General features: G+C 50.0%; 1 protein-coding gene across 3 annotated transcripts in view; it reads right to left on the reverse strand.

The window, feature by feature from the left end:
• The window catches only part of LOC147679895 (RNA/RNP complex-1-interacting phosphatase-like), a 140003-nt gene that overhangs the window by 124451 nt on the left and 8712 nt on the right, over positions 1-6840 (reverse strand). The gene's annotated exons all lie outside the window — the stretch shown is intronic.

Below are 6840 nucleotides of genomic sequence, written 5' to 3' on the forward strand. Positions count from 1 at the left end.
TTACCGGTTTTGGACCTGCGCTGGTGTTCCGCTCTCTCTCACCCGCTGCAGCCTGACAGCAGCCGATGAGTGGGGGAGAGCGAGAGGGTTCAAGAAAAACTACCCTTCCCAGCTGCCCCTGGACCTGAACCTGTATCCCCAACTAGCGCGCCAGGTGGCGCATAAAAACCAGGCTCTACATCGGTGGTGCGGGGGGACATACTAAACCTGTTCTGTTTGCTTGCTCACTGCCACAAGTTACCGGTTTTGGACCTTCGCTGGCGTTCCGCTCTCTCTCCGCCGCTGCAGCCTGACAGCAGCCGCTGAGTGGGGGAGAGCAAGAAGGTTCAAGAAAAAAACTACCCTTCCCAGCTGCCCCTGCCCCTGGACCGGAAGCTGTATCCCGAACTAGCGCGCCAGGTGGCGCATAAAAACCAGGCTCTACAGCTGCGTCGCGGGAGCGCCGGGCTAAGCCCGGGCAAAGGGCGGGCCCTCTGAGGCCGGAGGAGGCTGGGCTGGGCCACCCCCCTAGCATCGCTATTGGATTGATGTGAGGACAACATATCCATCTAAAGGTACTGTCAACTTCGATATGAAGCACCTGGGCTTTGGATTTTAAAGTTGGAAAGAGATACCTTCCACCTGGTGAGGACACTTCTCAAATCTGACAAGCATTGACTATTAAAGAATGAGGAAGGTGACTAAAAATTGCTAAAATGCCCACGTTACGTTCAAACACCAGAATGAAAGCAGCCATACCGCAGCCCCTACCTAGCTTAACAGCAATAGATCAGATGTTGCAACAAACGATAGGGGCAGTAGCTACGGCAATTGTAAACACTGAAAGAAGGTTATCACTCACACCCACTGTATCCATCCAAGACTTAAGAGGGGATTGTTCAGTGGTTGTAACAGATGTTCCTGACACGAGCTCCTACTTAACGTCTTCTTATGCTGAGCTTCCCTGCGCACAGGCACCCACAGGGACCCCCATAGTGGTTGAGGACACTCCTATAGATCTAAATACTCCCCCTGTTCCAGAAATGTTGACAATAAGTAATACAGGCCAGAGAAGGAATAAAGAAACTTCAGTAAAAAAAAGAAAAAGGGTAAAAGAAACACTGTCAACCATAACCTGGTGACACCAACACCCAATACCACACCAGGCATACCCTTGTTGGGTGGCAAACATGGTAGCCAAATTACAGGCATGTCTGGAACAGACTTATCACTCATATCAAACCCCTGGTGTCTAAGATTGATAGACTAGCCTCTATATTAAATAACAGGGGGGTAGGAACAGCAAAGCCGGCGGTTTCCATTGGAATCCTAGCTCCAGCCGAGCAGGAGAGGGACATATCAAACAACACACATGGGGATAAGGTGGCACCAGCAGTTAACCCTTCCACAACAAATCTAAAGATGGGGACACATCCTACCACTTCTAAAAATACCAGAGTTCCCTCACCCCCTTGTCCTACCACTACCCCTCACGACCATATTCACCAGGGAGTGGGAAAACCTACCTCAGCGAATGGTAAAATGGGCCCCAATTCGGAGGAGAGCAATAATGTGACCAAAATACCCTGCCTAAAAACGTAACAAACTAGGCCCAGCTCGTTTCCTGACCATAAACCTCCCCCCGGAAGCCCTGCCCTTTGTTGTAGTATTATTAACAGGTGGCCCACCCTTAAAGGAAGTGAAAAGAGAAAACCATTCTGAGTTAAAAAACAAGTGTGTGCAATGGTTAAATGTTAATAGACCGTTACCCTCAAACATCTATGGGGAAATACTTGCTGTCAGAAGAGGGGAGTGTATTGGGAAGGGACTAAAAACGGTGGCTGGAGACATAATAATAAATTTTAGGGACACTTCTGCTGTTGATTATATCTGTAACGCCCCCTCAGGTAGTTCAAACACCCAAATATACCCACTGCACCTGTCATTTTTATCCCACCACACCCCAGAGACCAGTGTATATAAACAGGGCCTGTGTCAGCAAGGATCATTATGGCCCCCAAAATACATTGGCGAGCATCTGGGGAGGGTACATTTGTATACGATCTTACTAACCCACTGCATGCCCATTGGAATAGGTTTTGTGTATTAGATGAGGTGGATTGACTCTCTTGGGATGTAACTTGCCCACTTCAACCTGCAAGGGGATTACTTGGTAAAGGGCCCATACGGATGGGAAACATATTACCCACCATCCCTGAAGAAAGTAGCAGCAAGGAAGCTAGTAAGAGGGATGTCCTAGAGCAACAAGGGGGGATACAGTACATGGAGCACAAGGTATGTAGGAAAGACATGTGGGTCACATCTAGTTCAGAGAAACTAGCAGGGTCAAATGCAGACAATGTAGTCGCCTTAAATGATATAATAATAGCTATCGAGGATAGGACAACCCTTCCATCAGGGGAAGGGGCAAACATGTTGGACGGGCAGGACGGTCTTCGAGTCATATCCTGGAACATAGCAGGTTTGGCGGCCAAATAGGAGGGCCAAGAATGGAGACAATATATCACCATTTTCCATATTATATGCTTGCAGGAGACCTGGGTGACTGATTCCAACCATTATGCCGTAGAGGGGTTTAAGTGTTTTCCAGTCCCTGCTGTAAGGTCTTCATCAGGGAGAGCGATTGGAGGGCTTTTAATCTATGTAGACCTTCGCATACAAGGGGTATGGTCCAACCATAATTGGAACTCACGAAACATGCAGGCGATATGCTTCCGTTCTAAAGGGACTAACATTTTATTGGTAAACTGGTATAACGCTGTAGGCACAAATAGTAGAGGAAATGTAACAAAGGAATCAGATTCCCGCTTAGATGCTCAGTTATCGGTGGCAAATGGAGCAGCTGCCCCGTGCGTAATCCTCGCAGGGGACTTAATTGTCATCTCTGTGGGAGCTTGAGGCCATTGAACAAGGACTGGTCGCGGTGTACAGTGTTAAAAGGACCACACTTTGTACACTCCGCAGAGGGGTGGGAAATAGACAAGGTGGCGAAAAGGCACAATTTGGTGCATACGATGGACCTGATTGAGATAGGTAGCAGTGGGGAACTTAACCCAACCTTTAAGGGTAGAGGCTTTCATTCATACATAGATTTTATCATGGTTTCTCCCACACTTAGAACGTGGATTAGCAGCGCGGCAATATAAAAACAGCATTTTTAGCGACCATAACCCATTGGTTGTGGAACTAAAATGTTTAAACCTTAAGAACCCACCAACTAGAGTAGACTCGATAGAAAAGGCGGTAGACCAAGGGAGGAGGCTTAGATTGTCCAAGATAGATGGAGATAAGTTTTATAAGAGTTTCGTAACTGCAGGGTCAGACGCTATAAATGTATGCCTTGACCAAAATAACGAGGGAGTAACAGTGGTTACCGCATTCGAAGAGATGGCACGTCTCGTCAACGGTCTATTAAAGACCACCAAAAGAAAGTGAACCGGCCATTACATCTCGTCGGTTCAACAAAGAGTGTACTTAGGCACACAAAGATCTTAAATATAGCCTAAAACAGTGCCCCAGGGACAACACACGAATTGCCCAATGCAGATCGATATATAAAAAGGCCCTGAAATCCCGTAAAGATAGCCTTCAAAGACAAGCCTGGGAGGATCTAAGGGAGGCTGCAGAAAGAACCGACCTGTCTGGGTTCTGGAAAGTTATAAATAAGCCCGACTTCCAGGACCCAAGCGCACCACAAATTTTGAACACCATCCTACCAGAACTCAGCGCTCTACTCAAGAAACCCACAGCGGACCCCACCGAACTCAAGAATTACCGCCCCATCTCGCTCCTCCCGTTTCCAGCCAAAGTCCTCGAGAAGACCGTCAACAAGCAGATGGCCGCCTTCCTCGAGTCGAATGGATCCCTCGACCCCTCCCAGTCCGGCTTCCGAGCCAATCACAGCACCGAGACCGCCCTCATCGCCGCCACCGATGACATCCGAGCCCTGATTGACAACGGAGAAACAGAGGCCCTCATCCTCCTAGACCTCTCCGCGGCATTCGACACTGTCTGCCACCGCACCCTAGTACAGCGCCTCAGCAACGTCGGAATCCAGGACAAGGCGCTGGAATGGGTCATCTCCTTCCTCGACGGAAGAACACAGAGTCCGCCTACCACCGTACAAGTCAGAAGCCACCGAAGTCATCTGCGGCGTCCCTCAAGGATCCTCTCTGAGCCCCACCCTCTTCAACGTCTACATGAGCCCCCTCGCGGCCATCGCACGCCAACACAACCTCAACATAATCTCCTACGCCGACGACACCCAGCTGATCCTCTCCCTGACCAACGACCCCGCCAGAGCCAACCTGCACGAAGGGATGAAAGAGGTAGCCGAGTGGATGACGACCAGCCGCCTGAAACTGAACTCGGACAAGACGGAGGTCCTCATCCTGGGCCCCTCACCCTCCGCCTGGGACGACTCCTGGTGGCCCCCCGCCCTGGGCACCGCACCCAAACCGACAGACCATGCACGCAACCTGGGCTTCATCCTGGACCCCTCCCTCTCCATGACCAGGCAAGTCAACAACGTTTCCTCGGCGTGCTTCAACATCCTACGCATGCTACGGAAGATCTTCTGGTGGATCCCCACCGAGACCAGGAAGACCGTCACCCAGGCCCTCGTCACTAGCCGACTGGACTACGGCAACGCCCTCTACGCCGGTACCACCGCCAAGCTCCAGAAGAGACTCCAGCGGATCCAGAGCGCCTCAGCCAGACTCATCCTTGACATCCCACGAACCAGCCACATCTCCGGACACCTGAGAGACCTTCACTGGCTCCCCGTCAACAAAAGAATCACCTTCCGCCTCCTCACCCACGCACACAAAGCCCTACACGACCAAGGCCCGGGCTACCTCAACAGCCGAATCAACTTCTACGCCACCTCCGATCAGCCAACCACGCCCTCGCCGCCGTCCCCCGCATCCGAAGAGCGACGACAGGAGGAAGGTCCTTCTCCAACCTGGCCGCCAAGACCTGGATCTCCCTCCCGACCGACCTGCGCCTGACCCAAGACCACCTCTCCTTCAGGAAGAAGCTGAAGACCTGGCTGTTCGAGCAGTAGCGGCACCCCCCCCCACCCCCAGCGCCTTGAGACCCTACGGGTATGTAGTGCGCTTTATAAATGTCATTGATTGATTGATTGAGAACAGTGGTATGCCCATTTCCAGAGTTCGTATAACCGCACAGGGAAAATAAACCACGACGAAGGACAGAGGTTAAAACTGACTGCACGGCTAGAGTTTTCTATGGCAGAAGTGAAATTGGCAATTTTGGGGCTAACTAAAAATAAAGCACCTGGTGCTGACGGCCTACCCCCTGACCTCTACCCAAGCAACATGGAACTGTGGGCTCCCATTCTCACGAGGGTCTTGAATGAGGCAGTTGTGGCAGGGCTGCCTCGCTCCTGGTCTTCGGCGACCATTGTACCAATCTTTAAAAAAGGGAATCGGGAAGACCCCCAATGTTACCATCCCATATCTCTAATTGATGTCACGGCGAAGGTGCTGGGTCGTGCCATTTTAAACTGCCTACAAGATTGGGCAGAGGATAACCACATAATTACAGATATTCAATACGGGTTTAGGGAGGGAAGGTCAACCACTGATCAGTGCCTGAACCTATACCTCCTGATCGCTAAGTATACCATTGCCAGTAAGGGGGCTATCCACTTGGGATTTATGGACCTTTCCGCGGCCTTCGACTGCGTGAACAGGGAAAAATTATGGGCACTGATGACAAGCCTAGGGGTGGAGCAAGAGCTAGTTGACATCCTTAAGGCCCTACACTGGAACACATCTGCAACGGTCCGTTATAATCAAGACGGAAGTAAGACCGCACCATTTCTATGTACGAGCGGAGTGCGGCAGGGCTGCATTTTAGCGCCATTTTTATTTTCCTTATACATTAATAATTTGGATAGGGAACTATCCAAATTGAGTGTGGATTCCCCCCAAATAGGTCATCGTCTGGTCCCCGTCCTGCTTTACACGGATGACGCAGTGTTGCTAGCCTGAACACCGCGGGGGCTGCAGAGGCTGATCGATGGGTTTGTTAACTTTATGGCCACACTTGACCTGTCAGCTAATCTGGAAAAGTCTTATGTTATGTCAGCTGGGGTAAAAACAAACAGGAAATTTGTCTATAAGATAGGCTCCTATAAAATAGGTCTGGTCCAGTCCTTTTCCTACCTAGGCGTATTATTTGACGAGCGATTAGATTTTAAATCCCTGACGGACAAACACACAGCAAAATTGGTGGCGTCGTCAGGGGCCATAATGGGTTATGGGAGAAGACTGGGCAGATGGTCGCCGGAGCAAGTACTAAATTTGAATAGGTCGATATGCTGCGCTAAAGCAGCCTATGGGTCAGAAGTGTGGGGCTTCACAAACATACACCAGATTCAGGTGGAGGAAAATAAGTTTTTTAAAAGGATACTGAAAGTGCCACAGAGTACCCCATCTTACATTACACACGAAGAACTGGGAGAACCCTACATTGAAGGCCGCATTAAGATCAGGCCGCTCCTGGCCTGGATCAAAATCTGGACTAATCCAGAGGCCGGCCTCAGTAGACAAATTATTAAAGACTGTCTGAATCGTGACAGAGAGAGTCACATCCCCTGGATAAAATACGTAAAAGACACCTTGGAGGCAATTGACTGCAAGAATTTTTACACCGCACCTGAAACCCTAAATGCCCAGAATAAGACTGTCAAAAAACTGTTTGGTGAATGGACATCCACAAGCAGGGCTGTCACTGAAAAGCGCAAATCTACAGTCTTGTCCTACAGATTATTGAAAACGGAACATGGAATGGAACCTTATTTATCAGTGATGT

Source organism: Lissotriton vulgaris, chromosome 11, assembly GCF_964263255.1.
Source record: "Lissotriton vulgaris chromosome 11, aLisVul1.2, whole genome shotgun sequence".
Classification (NCBI taxonomy): Eukaryota; Metazoa; Chordata; class Amphibia; order Caudata; family Salamandridae; genus Lissotriton; species Lissotriton vulgaris.